Here is a 14904-nt window from a genome sequence, read left to right as displayed (position 1 = left end):
CTACCCCTCCCCCAATCTTCCCGCCTGACACACGCACCCCGGCTCACTGCCTCCCAGGCGGGGCCCTCCCCTGCTGCCAGCGGCCCAGGCACCTTCCTCTCACCTGAAACTCTGACTCACTCTCACTGCCCCCCACCCGCGGGCTGTTCCTGCAGCGGCCGCTCCGCCCGCCAGCGCGCGGGCAGCGCTCTAGCCTCTCACCTGCGCAGGGCGGGCGGTCCCGGGAAGAGCCGGCGGAGCTGTAGGGGGAGGTGCCCGGAAGAGCCGGCTAGGCCGTGGGGGGAGGTGCCCGGAAGAGCCCATTTCCTCCTCTCCAGTCGGGACGGGCGCGGCGCAGAGACAAAGCAGCTGAGGCGGCTCCGGGCTCAGGATCCACCGGTGCCTTTTCCCGGCCGGGACCCGCAGGTAACTTCGCGGCCCGGGGCCCCTTCCATGCCGCTGAGTTGGAAACTTTTCCTCCCGCCGCTAACGGGGCCTGGCCCGCGGCCCCACCCTGGGTCACCCCTCCCCCCGCCAGTGGGCCCGGGCCGGCCAGCGCGCCCCGCCCCGGGCAGCCCCCCGGCCCGCTAGGCCCCAGGGCGCCTCATGGTGCAGCGGCCCCGGCCGGGCCGCCGTGCTCTGAGCAGGGCCCCGCGGGAGCCGCGCTGCCCCAGCACCGCCGCCGGCCTGGCCCGAAGCGGCCCGCACAGCTTCCTGGGGCCGCCTCCCACTGTTGGGAGGGTCGGGCCCCCGCCCGGGGAACCAGCTCCCCGCCCCACGCCTCAGCCCCCTTCCCGGGAGTCTCGGGCGTTAGCGCTGCCCCCCAACTCTAGCCGCGGGCTTTGTTTTAGGGAGTTGTAGCCGCGTTGGCCCTAGATGTGAGCGGGGCGAGTTGGGTGGGGGAAATATTTCTTATTGGCCCCGCAGTTGTTGGCGAAAGAGCCACGTTTTCGAGCACCCACAGCTCTTGTCTCTGTCACCCACAGCAGTGGGGCCAAAACAGAGAATCACCCCACCCACCTTCTCTTTGTTTTACCAACACGTCCCTACTCACTATATCCAACTCCCCTGTTGGAGCATGAAAGACCTGCAGAAACAGGAGGAAGCTGACTAGTGTGAAGGGCTGTCAAAGCACAAGATGACAAAATAGAAAAATAATTTTCCTTAATCTTTCAATTATAGTGATTTTTAGATATTACAGTAACGTTCGTAGGGAAAAGTTTTCAGACAAGTATAACTTTGACTTGTTTTTTAAGCTCACATTGTTTCTTGAAACTCTCCTTGTACAGAAAATAGTCTGTTAGTACACGAGTAATCCCCAACTTTTTAGTGGGGTGGCAGGTGGCCTAGTACTCTGCATCCACTTACATCACAGCTTACACACCACTTACATCATGTATTTGGTCTACTCCCACAGATGGAAGTTGTTCCAGTGAACTTAGCCCTATATGCTTAGCTCTCAAGGGCAGCAGTTGTAAGGGGAATGTGTTGGCATTCTCTTTCATTATCTGTGGAGGACTCTGTATAGTGGATTTTGTTTTGTAGTTGAAGATGTGTGGCTGGAATGAGTAATGTTAGGCCTGCAGTCTGCCAGACAAGTACAGTGCTTCCATTAATGCAGTAGCTTAATCGTCATGTAGGCCTCTTGCCAAAATCGACACATTGCTGTGTTGTCTTGTAACTGTGAGGTGGTGTTTCTGTACTGTGTTCACTGTAAGAAATGAGAGAAAGTGGTACATAAGAAGAGCCTGAAACTCATTTTAATGGCTACATCACTGGATTGGTTTTCACTTTAGGCATGAATAGCTTGTTGCGTAGTCTACCTCTGACTTGCAAAAGCAGTAAAACACATGTGTAACTTTACTATAGTATGGCACTAGAGTTCTCAAGTTCTGGGTGGGTGTAGAGAACCTGATACAAGATGTATTTCTCTTCCAAAATTACTTATACAATATCTGTACAGCTACCTGGTAATCCCTCTGAGCACTTCTATTTCTGGTCAGTAGCGGTGGTCAGTTACTCCCACTGGTCACATGCTGCCAAAATCCCTGTCTATTACTTGACTACTGCACTAGTCTTGTATCTGGCCTTGATGCTTGTGGCCTGGCTCCCCTCAAGCCCATTCAAAATGTGGGTGCAAAGATAAGAACATAAGTGTCCATACTGAGTCAGACCAAAGGTCCATCTAGCCCAGTATCCTGTCTTCTGACAGTAGCCAATGCCAGGTGCCCCACAGGGAATGAACAGAACACATAATTATCAAGTGATCCATCCCCTGTTGCCCATTCCCAACTTCTAGCAAACAGGCTAGGGATACCATCCCTGCCCATCCTGGCTAATAGCCATTGATGGACCTATCAAGATAAAGAGCAAAGGCTTGATTGTCATTCTCCCCTCCTCACTCCACCCTAAGTCTCTTAATTGTCTTCCCCATCTCCAGTCACACCATATACAAACTTACCCTGAAAGTTCTTCTCAGTTTTGCTCATCTTTACTCAACCAATGATGCTAGCCTTAATACCACAAGAATTATCCCATCTTCATGCATGAGGGGTAGCAAAACTTCCAGTCTGAACTTGTAAAATCACCATATTTTCCTCCAAGTCATTCCTCAAAACATACCTGTGTCCTAGTAGGTACTGTAAACCACAGTCTGAAAATTACTAAGCAGGTGGAGATTTGTAATTGTAGTCCTTGTCTTGCCTAAGAACTGTGCATCTCCTGTCTGTTTCCCAGTCTTCTCCTCCCTCTTGTCTCCCCCCCCCACCCCTTGTCTCTCTGACCTGTTTTATGTTGTCTGTTATTCAACTGTAAGCTTCTGGTGTCAGAGACTGTTTACTGTGTCTGTACAATATCTAGCACAATAGGACTGTGATTTGGCTGATCGCTAGTTGTTAGCATAATGTAAATACATAATAATGAGCTGCCTATGTCTTTGAACAACGTTTTTTGTTTAAAAAAGGCCTCTTGAAAATGAAACAATTTACATAAGTGTTCTTAAGAAGAATCGTTGTGCCCTTTCTCTTAAAAATACAGACAAAAACTAAAAAACAAAACAAACTATCAAATGCTATTAAAAATCTTGTCTAATTTTATTTTTCAACCAATTCTAATAGGACTCTGAAATGGAGTAAATGTTTATGTAAGGAGGGCAGAGTTGGGATTAGAACTCTTATCTTCAGACTAATAACTAAAATATTCAACAAAATTATATTAATATTGAATGTAAAGTTTGTAAGCATATGAAGGTCCAGAAAGTAAAGAAGTTAATTAGTATATTCACTTTGGTTTCTTCCTGTGAATTTTGAGATGCTGTTTGTCATGGGTAATGGCAAGAAATTCATACAGTTATGTTTCTTCGTTCAGAGAAGTTCCATAGTCCTAATAAAATTAATTGGAGGATAACAATTTAAGCAGGTCTTTTGCATAGATCAACTACTTGAGTGCCTCCCTTCTTGCAACTCATTGAGAAATTGATCTTACAAAAGAATCAACAATGACAAAGTTTAAACTGGAAATACATTTAAGTAGACTTTTAACATGAATTGAAATTAGATCCTGTTGTCAAACAGTGGTGGTGGCTTCTTAAACTCCTTTCTCATGCAAGAAATTAATTGGAAATGTTACTTATCTGTGATGAAACTGAAGTAATCCATAGATTTTAAGATAAGCCTGGGGTGAGGACTTAAGCATTTTCACAGCATTTTACGGTCACCTGTTATACTGAAGATATAGCAATATTGTACTAACCTCAATTTAATATCCATCTTTTGAATTAACTGGACATCAAATAGAACAGGGGTCGGCAACCTCTGTCACACGGCTTGCCAGGGTAAGCACCCTGGTGGGCTGGGCCAGTTTGTTTACCTGCCGCATCGGCAGGTTCGGCCAATCGCGGCTCCCACTGGCCGCGGTTCGCTGTCCCAGGCCAATGGGGGCTGCGGGAAGCGGAGCAGGCAAGGGATGTGCTGGCTGCAGCTTCCTGCCGCCCCCATTGGCCTGGGACAGTAAACCCTGGCCAGTGGGAGCCGCGATAGTCCAAACCTGCTGACGCGGCAGGTAAACAAACTGGCCCGGCCCACCAGGGTGTTTACCCTGGTGAGCTGTGTGCCAGAGGTTGCCGACCCCTGAAATAGAATATGGCAGGTAGAATACTTGCTGAGGTGTTAACCTGAAACTGGAATGTAGGCCCTATGAATGTTTCTGTTCTTTTCTCTTGTAACACAATGCCTTTTTCTTGGAAATCCCCAAATGCTTATTCTGCTGAACTTCAAAGTTTGTGCGCTTAAGGGTTTGTCAACACAGGAAAGTTATACCAATATACGCTAAGGAGTGAATTGATACTGGTGAAATTTCCCTTGTGGATATACTTTCTGGTGTGATCTCCTTGCACAGCAACCAAAGCTAGTTCAAGCTAAACCAAAAATAGCCATTTTTATTTCAGAATAAATGTCCACAAGACCGGTTATACAGATTTAATCTTTAGCTGATACAACTTCTCTTATGTTACTTTTCAGGGTGGATTTGATTTAAATCATCACTAGTCAGGAAGACTTGATTTAATCATGGATTTCTACATAAGTGTATTCTTGTTGGTTGTTATAACCTTAATACGTAGTCTTCAGAATTCAGAGATAGATGTAGGTTTCATTTTTAGAAGGTACACACTATACATTTTTTAAGTGATTTATTTTGAAAACCTTTCAGATTAGTGTTACAGCTATATCAGAAAAAGAATGATTGTTTATTTCATTAACCAAAGGTAAATGAAACTGATAGTTCACCTCCCTATAACTTCATAAATATCTCCAATTCAACAGGTTAATCATTAATATTTGGAGGATTTTCACCATGCTGTATTAGGAGGAGAACATCACCAGACAGACATTTAAATTGTTTTATTTAACTAAAACAATGTTATGTATTCAAAAGCAAACATATAATATAACAAAACAAGCATATGAATTATTGAATTTAGTTAAACATTCAAGTTTTTTAAAGCAGGTTTTTGTTAAAATTGTTTTTAACTAAAATAGTTAAATACAATATTTAAAAAAACAAAAAATTAAATCGCCTATGTCGGCCAGGTCAACATGAGAAATTTAAAATATTGGCTTCTGCAGCTAACCCAGTTGTCTTCACCTTCATTTTCCTGTTTGTTCATAATCTGGAGAAGAAAAACAAGCATTCCTGCTTTTTCAGTTCCCAAACGATTTCTCAGTTCAGAATGAATTAGTCCAAAGGAAGAAAATATTCTTTCTACACCAGCAGAAGAAGCAACTGCTGTTAAAAGTGAGATTATCACTTCAACAGTCGCTGAATCCAAGTGCTTAAGTGACTTCCACGAGTTCACGGGTGTGATTTTCTTTAAAACATTCTCAGCAAACATGTATTTCTTGAATGGTTCTTATTCTCAAACTGGCTCTCTTTTACAGCCTGCTGCCATTATAGGTTTTCCCTTCTAGTTAGAGAATGGTATGGTAGATCTCAAATCAATGAAGGCTACACTCGGAAAGACCTCAATACTTCTGGAATATGCTGCTCAAACAGTTTCACTTTTGTTTCTACTGCCTGTCCATTCCCTTCTTCCATTTATCTCCAGACTTCTTCTCCTTGTCCAGATCTATTCCATCCCCCAACAATCTTCTATACTTTGAACTTTTTGAAACTGCACTTTTAGAGAGAGGTAAGGGATTGACTCCGTGTACACAAATTTGCAGAGGGACAATAGGGTTGAGGTCTGTTATTTCTCATCTCTATATATTTTATTTTAAAACATTTTTGCTGTTAACAAGCATGTTAGCCCAAATCCACAGTTTGAGAACTGCAAAGCTAAGCATCTCTGATGGTATCTTCTAGACTGAGCACTGAGCCCCATTGGGTAGATAGAAAGATTAACCTAAATCTATACAGAAGCCCCTGGAACCCCATAAAATTGGGTCCCTAATCCATGAACTGTTGGAACTCATTTACAAAACCTTTCTTAACCATTACATGAATATATTGTCTCATACTGTAGAATTAGAATTTACAATCCCTATTCCATGATGAGATACATTATAGCTCAAAGGTATCTTAATTAAAACTATCTTTTAGGTAGGTTTTTTCCTCAAAGCATTTTATCAAAAAAAATAATTTAAATAAAAAAAATCCAATTTTAAAAAAAACAATGTTTTTTTATTCACCCTGTTATTTTTCAATACTTAAATGGCTGAGCAGTGATGGAAAGAATCATTCTAAGAAATTGGGTATATTCTGGAATTCCTAAAATTATTCTGAATATCCTTTTTTAAATGCCTGGACTGTTGATTCTAAAATGTATTTCTGTCATGTGGAAGTTTGGTTGGAGATTATTACTTCCATTTTCTTTATAACAGCCTTATGCTAATTCTGTGTGTAGTTGTATAACAGCCAAGATGATTTAAAAGACTTAGTTGCATACTTGCCTTGAAACACTCACTACATTGGGAGTGTACCCTAATTTAGAGTTACAGGTAGTTTGGAGTAGCTCCACTCAATGGATCTATAATTCAGATTTGGTTTCTCAAGAATTTGTTTGCAGCTTTGGAGTAAGGTTGCAGATGTTTGATAGTACAGCTTTAAAAGTAGTAATTAGCTTACCCAATGTATGAGATTATAATTCTGTGGGTGGTTATTTATCCCAATACCTATTATTGGAGGAACTAAACAGGGAAGCTTTTGAGAATCACTTGTGTCATAAAGCAATGATAAAAGTAGAGCACAGAGTTTAACAGATGAAGAATAAAAAACAAGATTTCAGATTCAGCTGCATATTGGAGTCTTTCTGGTTGGAAAATCAGGCTATATCAGCCTTGTTCCAGGATGAATAGGGAATGTAGTGACTGACGTCCTTTCTGCCCTGACTAGCCCTCAAGAAGAAGGAATGAGGTCAATAGTAAACTGACTTTCTGTATTGCATGCAGTACTGATAAGATAGGAAGAGCATTCCTACTTAAGTGTACATGTGACCTTGCCATTCTCCAGCAGAAGCAAGTGGGCATCTTGATTTAAGTTTGACTCCCTGATTTACCAACCCAGGGTTGTGAGCACAGTCCTTGAGGGGGCCATTTAGGGATCTGGGGCAAAAATCGGTACTTGGTCCTGCTAGTGAAAGCAGGGGGCTGGACTCGATGACCTTTCAAGGTACCTTCCAGTTCTATGAGATAGGTATATCTCCATATATTATATTAATATTACAAGGAAGTGTGGGTGGGAGCCAGGTGTATTTAGAGGAGTTTGTAGGAAATCAGATAAATGACAAAAAAGGAGCCATCATTTGACTTGTAGATCTAGATCTACTGCAAAGCTTTCTCTTGGTGACAAATTGGGTTGTAGGATGTAGAAGATCAGTAATTCTGGGTTGCTTTATGCAGATGGCTTGCATGGGGGTTTTAAGGCCTTGTCTACATGGGTGAACTTATGAGTATAAATCTACTAGTATTGGTCTCCGTGTGGATGCTCTTATTCTGGAATGGGTACTTTTTTTTTCCAGTTTAGCTTTTTCCACTGCTTTCAAAGTGACATAAGCTGATCTGGAAAAAGGCATTCTTACTTCAGAGTAAGAGGGCACAGATGGGGATTCATGATGGATAAACTTCCTCATGTAGACAAGCCCTTATTTTTGGTCTTTGTAAAGCTTTGTACTGTAAAAATATATAGGTCCTTTAGGGCTTTAAAGCATTCTAAAGACATAGGGAAAACATTGCCTCTTAATTTCTTGGCCTTATTGTCTCTCCCTGATGTATCTTCTGCTGTGCCACTTATTAATTTGTATTGCTTTGTGGGGTAGAAGTTTCAGACCCATGGTGCTAGGCCATTGCAGAAACCCTCTGTTATGTTTCTACCTTGAGGAATTTTTAACTTACCTATTCAAATCTAATTTGCCACTCATTTAATATGGAATGGCTCTGAATAGTGACTGGCTAAGATCTAGAGCAGGAGTTCTCAAACTTGGGGTTGTGACCCCCTCAGTGGGTTGCAAGGTTATTATATGGGGGTCACAAGCTGTCAGCCTCCACCCCCAAACCCTGCTTCGCATTAGCATTTATAATAGTGTTAAATGTAAAAAGTGTGTTTTTAATTTATGAGGGGGGTCGCACTCAGAGGTTTGCTGTGAGAAAGGGGTCACCAGTACAAAAGTTGGAGAACCACTGATCTAGGGAAGGTAGGCTTCAGAGCTGGCCTCTCCTGTGCTCCTACAGTTCTGAGGGAGGGGCCATATAAATGGATGGGTTTGGGAGGGACTTAACTTTGCTCACTCCAGGTCTCGGTTGAGGATGTGGCAGGTAATGCAACAATGAAAGTGTAGGTATGCATTCTCAATCCTCCGGAGCGGATCCCTCAGTTGTCCAGTCAATAAGCCTAGCAGCTGGCAGTCCAGAAATGAGGAGCAGCTTGAGTTGCTCCCCTCTTTAGTCAGTGACCCAAAATATTGGGTGAGAGCAGAGTAAGCTGCTCAGTAGGCCCAGCTGCAGGATTGGGTACTTGTGTTGGTAACAGTGCCCACTCTCGAGGCACACAGCTAAATTTAAGGCGTGGTTTGTAGTAGGTAGTGTGAGAAATTTATTTCCACTTCTACTGGGAGGGTTGTCTTGTGCACCTTTGCTACTGATAGCATGGCTTTTACCACTGTCTCACCCTGCCTTTCATGAGAGCTTATGCTTTCAATGAGAGGGATGTTGAAGAATGGATAGCAACTCTCCAGTGTCTTGTCTATGCTAGGAAAATGCATCCTATTAAATGCCTTACGCACATTTTAATATAATTTAGCATAGGCAAGGACAAGTTGTGTATAAAATGACAACTAACATTTTTAAGGCATGATTAACTTCAGCAAAATACGTAGTCTCATTAAAAATTACTTCTATATCAGAAGACTGGAGGAGAGTAAATGTTGTACCTATATTTTAAAAAGGGCCCTAGTGATAATCCAGAGGATTGCCGACCAGTAACCCTTACACTTGCATCTGGTAAACTGGTTGAAATAATGGTTAAAAATAGAATTAAACACCTGAAAGGTATGATAGGGCCAAACAAGCATGGTTTGTGGAAAAGGAAATTGCATCTTGCTAATCTACTGATGTGTTCAAAGAATTCTGATAAAAGGACTGGATAAAGGAAAACCAGTTGATCTAATTTTAGATTTTCAAAGGGCTTTTGACAAGGTCTTTTACAAGAAGCTGCTAAAACTAAGTGCTCCTGGGGAAGAAAAGTATTGTCATAAATCAAACTGTCTGGGAGAAAGAAAACAGTGTAGGAATAAATGACTCATGTTCATCATAGCAAAAGGTTAAATGTGATCCCCAATGGCTGCAGATATCCTGGAGCAGCTGAGAACACTGAACTCTCTGCATCATCCCAGACTCTGCAGCTGAGTGCCACTAGGTTCTACGGTAGGTCTGTCTGTCTGAATATTTATTAATAATCTGGAAGGGAGGTGAGCAGTGAGGTACTAAGAAAACTGAAGTTCTTCAGAGGGATTTATAGCTGTTGAATGGGCAACATGATGGCAGATAGAAGTTCAGTATTAATAAATGCAAAGTAATGCATGTTGTATTAAAATTTGAGCTACTCATATGCTATAAATTATTTGTGGCAACTCAGGAAAAGGACCTTTTCACCAAGCTGTCTACAGTGATACAGACTTCTGTTCAATATGCTGCTGAGGTCAAAACTGGCAAACAAGGTGGTAGGATGCACAAGGAATAGGATGGAGAATAATACAGATGATGATGTCACAAGGTCGCTATATAAATAGTAGCATACCCTCTTTCAGAACAGTGTGCAGTACTGGTCAACCCATTTCAAAAAGGATATTGCAGAATATGAAGGTGTTCAGACACTGGTGACAAATGATTAGAGGCGTAGAAAAACTCACATGAACAGTAATTGGAAAAAAATGGAATTTATTCATCTCCTTTTTAAGGTGAATAGAGAGGGGGCATAGGTGTGTATGAAAGTGACGAATGACACAGAGAATGTAGATCTAGCGCTTGTGTCCTCCCCATCTCAACACAAGAACAATGGGGCATTCAGTGAAATTGAAAGAGTAATTTGTAACCGATAAAAGAAATTCATTTTTACTGAATGACCTCAATGACAATTAGGCAAAAATTAATAAAAATCAGAGGTGGATAACAATATCCCAGTGTAGACAAGGCCCAAGCGATCAAGTGACTTAAACCTTCCCGAATATAGACAAAGCCTCACATATTACAGGCATAACCCCTACTATTCCAGTATGAGTGTTTTGTTTTTTTTTTGTTTTGTTTTTAGTTTAAATCCCTTCCCATATGACACAAACTAACAAGAGCTGGCATAATGGTGTCTACACTAGGGGTTGGGTGTGGGGTGGGGCTTTATACCAGCATAACAGTTTTTTAAATTACACCTTTGGCTACACTGAAAACTTTCCCATGGAGAGGAGTCCTTACTATGTGCCTGTAAAATGATGATATTGACTTAAGGCATAGGCTATGTCTACACTACAAGCGCCACAGTGGCACAGCTTCGGCTATGCTGCTGTAGCAGTTGTAGTGTAGACACTACAGCGACAGAAGGGGTTTTTCCATTGCTGTAGTAAAGCCACGCTGAAGGCAGTACCTAGGTCAATGGAAGAATTCTTCCTTCGATCTAACTGCATTTACAGTGGGGGTAAGATAGACTTAACTAAGGGCATGGCTATACTCACAGCGCTCTACATTTGCAAATTAAACCAGCTCTCGGAGACCGCAGCAGGGAAAGTGCTGCAGTGTGTTCATACTGTCAGCTGCAAGTGCACTTGCATGGCCACATTTGCACACTTGCAGTAGCATTGGGAGCGGTGCATTATGGGCAGCTATCCCACAGAGCACCTCTTCCCACAAGCCACAATGCCAGAATGGGGGGTGGGTGGGGGCAGGGTATTCTGGGTCCAGTCCCAACGCCCCATGACGCATCGCTTTGCATCCCAGCCATCCCTGTGCTTCTATCCACATTTAGCACCATCTTTCAACGTTTTTTGTACTCCGTGCTCTGTCTTCCCTTTTGGTCTGCGGGAATGGATCCTGAACTGCTGAGGAATATGCTGATGGGTCTTGCCAGCACGTCACTAATTGCAGTCGAGTTCCTTCTTAAGCTACAAACTGACAGCGAGGAGTCCAATGATGTCAATTCACATAAAGCATATGACACGAGATTACTTGTGGCATTCACGGACATGCTCACCACTGTGGAACGCCACTTTTGGGCTCGGGAAACAGACACTGAGTGGTGGGATCACATGGTCATGCAAGTGGCTGCAGAACTTTCAGATGAGAAAAACCACTTTCATGGGCTGTGTGCTGAACTCACCCCCACCCTGTGGCATAAGGACACGAGATTGAGAGCTGCCCTGCCAGTGGAGAAGTGGGTGGCTACTGCAATCTGGAAGCTGGCAACTCCAGACAGCTACCGATCGGTCACTAACCAGTTTGGAGTGGGAAAATTGACTGTTGGAATCATGTTGATGCAAGTTTGCAGGGCCATTAATCACATCCTGCTCAGAAGAACTGTGACTCTGGGTAACATGCATGACATTGTGGTTGGCTTTGCACAAAAGGGTTTCCCTAACTGTGTAGGGGCAATAGGTGGGATGCATATTCCAATTCTGACACCAGCCCACCTAGCCTCCGAGTGCATAAATCGGAAGGGGTATTACTCTCTGGATCTCCAGGCACTTGTGGATTGACATGGACGTTTCATTGATATTAACGCAGACTGGTCCGGAAACGTGCATGACGCATGCATCTTTTGAAACACAGGCCTGTTCAGGAAACTGCAAGCCAGGACTTTCTTCCAAGACCAGAAGATCACTGTAGAGGAAGTCGAAATGCCCATTGTGATCCTTGGAGACCCCGCTTACCCTTTAATGCTGTGGCTCATGAAACCCTACACAAGGAGCCTTGACAGCAGCAAGGAGCGGTTCAACAACAGGCTGAGTTGGTGCAGATTGACTGTGGAGTGTGCTTTTGGCTGTTTAAAGGGCCGCTGGCGCTGTCTGTATGGGAAGCTGGACCTTGCCGATGACAACATCCCCACAGTTATATCCGTGTGCTGTACCCTCCATAACATTAGTGAAGGGAAGGGGGTGAAAGCTTCACTCAAGCATGGACCTCAGAGGTTCAACACCTGGAGGCTGAATTTGAACAGCCAGAGAGCAGGGCTTTTAGAGGGGCCCAGCATGGAGCTGCAAGGATTAGGGATGCCTTGAGGGAGCAATTTGATGCTGAAAGCCACTAGTAATGTTTGGTGCCCTGCATGGTAGTGAAGTGCAGTGGTTCCAATGTTAGTAGGAATCTGTGTTTTCTACGTATGATGCACTGACTTGCAGTGCCTGTTGCTTTCCTGGGCTTATGGTATCTTTTACTTAATGCAATAATTAATAATGTTTTCAAAGCCAAAACATTCATTTATTTAAAAGAAAAACTGTTTATTGAAAAGAAACACAACTACTTGGGAAACAGGGCATGACACATCTGTGCTGTGTGGAATGAGGGAAGGGGGTGGGGTGCGGAACGGGACAATTGGAGATTCATGTATGTCCTGTTATACTTGGCCTTCCTGTCTGGAGTGCCGTGTGATGCATGCTGCACTTCAGGCTGGCAAAAATGCATGGTGATGGGGGTTGAGTGCAGTGGGTAAGGGTCATAGTTTGCAGGGCTGGGTGGTGAAACTATAGGTGTTGGAGACAGCTGGTGGCAATAAGAACCTGGAAGTTGGGGAAAGTGGGTTGGCAGTGACAAGGGAAAGAGTTTTGGGACAAAAGCTGCAGAGGGAGGTGGGCACAGATGTGCTCTGCCTGCATTGCTACGAGCGCCTGTATTGAGTCTGCTTGGCACTCCATGATGCTTAGCAGCCACTTCCAGCTTTGGTGCTGGCGATCCGCATTCTGCTGGCGGACCCTCCTTTCACTCTCCCGCCACTTCTGTACTTTTTGACTTTCATTAGAGGACTGCTACATGACTTCATGCAGCATGTCCTCTTTGCTTCTTTGCGGACACTTCCTGATTCTTTGGAGTCTTTTGGCCGTTGATAAGAAGGACAGCTGGGGTCTCAAGGTTGCATCTGTAAAGCCAAAATGTAACACTTAACAGAGGCAGCATTGTTTACACCAGACAGAGCAATAATTCCGCTGTACTTAAAGACAAGTAGTCTACACAATAGCACGGGGTCGGCCACCTTTCAGAAGTGGTGTGCAGAGTCTTCATTTATTCACTCTAATTTAAGGTTTTGCGTGCAAGTAATACATTTTAATGTTTTTAGAAAGTCTCTTTCTATAATATATATTAACTATTGTTGTATGTAAAGTAAATAAGGTTTTTTAAAATGTTTAAGAAGCTTCATTTAAAATTAAATTAAAATGCAGAGCCCCCCAGACTGGTGGCTAGGACCCAGGCAGTGTGAGTGCCACTGAAAATCAGTTCGCGTGCCACCTTTGGCACACGTGCCATAGGTTGCCTACCCCTGCAATAGCAGAAATTGTCCATCCCAAAACTAGTGCACATAACCCACAGGAGCCCCAAAATGGTGAGTAAGCACAGGGGAAAGGGGGACTGATTGTTTCACAGCTGTACTTTCCTCTGGGGTCTGTGCGTTGGGGAGAGCCACCAGCTCCAGAGGCCCCCTATACTGAACACTGTCTCCACATTTTCCACAGGATGCGTTTGTCTTGGAAGATATCTTGCTGCTGAGGGTGACCTGGGAAGCAAGGGGGAGGGTCTTTTACTAAAATGCAGCTTCTTCCCTGGCCCATATGCAGCTTGCCTGTGTGCAGCAATGGTTCCCGCCCCCGTCATGGCACAGTGGTGTGGACACGTTAGCTTTACTGGCACAAGGAGCACATTAGCTCTGCGAAGGAACCTGTGCAAGCGGATTGCCCAGCTTCTGCATGAGACCTTTGAAGAGATCACTGAGGCCGATTACTGTGATATGTGAGAGCACATCAATGCCCTATTCCGCATCTAAGCAGGCATGCAGCCCTAACCCTCCTTGCCCCAAGAGCCCACACAGAACAACTTCCTTCCCAAAATAAAAGCCACTTACTGGGCACCTCCTCTGCTGTATGTTCTTCCCCAAGCACAGTCTGCTGCGACTGGCTACCTTCCTCCTGGCTTGAAAACCGCTCCTGGCTGCATGCATCTAGGGATGCTGGGCTGTCTCCCTCTTCCTCAGCACCCTCGCTCCCGCTTTCCTCCTCCTCCTGCCTTGTTGAACTGGGCTTTGAAGTGTCCATGGTGGTCTTCGGAGTGGAGGTGGGGTCGCCCCCCAGTACCACGTCCAGCTCTTCGTAGAAATGGCAGATTGTGGGGGCAGCACCGGAGTGGGGGTGTGCCTCCAGCGCTTTGTGATAGGCATTTCACAGCTCCTTCACTTTAACCCTGCACTGCAGTGCATCCCAGTCATGGCCACTTTCCATCATGTCCCTTGATATCTTCCCAAAGGTATAATTCCTACGGCTGGAGCGCAGCTGGGACTGGACAGCTTCCTCCCCCCAAACACTGATGAGGTCCAGCACCCTGTCATTGCTCCATACTGGGGTTTGCCTGGCGTCTGGAGGCATGGTCTCCTGGAAAGATGCACTGAGAACACTCCACGCCTTGCTGAGCAAACAGGAAGGGGAATTTCAAAATTCCCAGACAATTTAAAGGGCGGGGTCTGACGGTTGGTCACCTTGAGAGCAGGGCAGTAGAGTTCAAAGTGATGACCAGAGTAGCTAGAACAGGCATTGTGGGAGGCTGATCAGAGTGCATTAATAGACCAGGGCGTCCACACTGGTGCTGCGGTGCTCCAGCTGGGGCATAGCAAGTGTTATGCTTCTCGTTGAGGTGCATTACTGGGGTGCTCCAGCTGTGGAGTCCGGGCACTCTACATGCCTTGCCAGTGTGA

At 44.5% G+C, this 14904-nt stretch overlaps 1 protein-coding gene across 1 annotated transcript in view; it reads left to right on the top strand.

The window, feature by feature from the left end:
- The first annotated feature begins 258 nt into the window (after positions 1-258).
- Positions 259-14904, top strand: part of CTNNA1 (catenin alpha 1) — a 220161-nt gene continuing 205515 nt past the window's right edge. Inside the window, exon 1 of the mRNA XM_045027314.1 lies at positions 259-405. The gene's annotated coding sequence lies outside the window, so the exon portion shown is untranslated. The remainder of the gene's footprint in view (positions 406-14904) is intronic.

This window comes from Mauremys mutica, chromosome 8 (genome assembly GCF_020497125.1).
Source record: "Mauremys mutica isolate MM-2020 ecotype Southern chromosome 8, ASM2049712v1, whole genome shotgun sequence".
NCBI classification, from domain to species: Eukaryota; Metazoa; Chordata; order Testudines; family Geoemydidae; genus Mauremys; species Mauremys mutica.
Note: the sequence above shows the minus strand (reverse complement) of the source record. Positions and strands in the feature narration are given on the sequence as shown.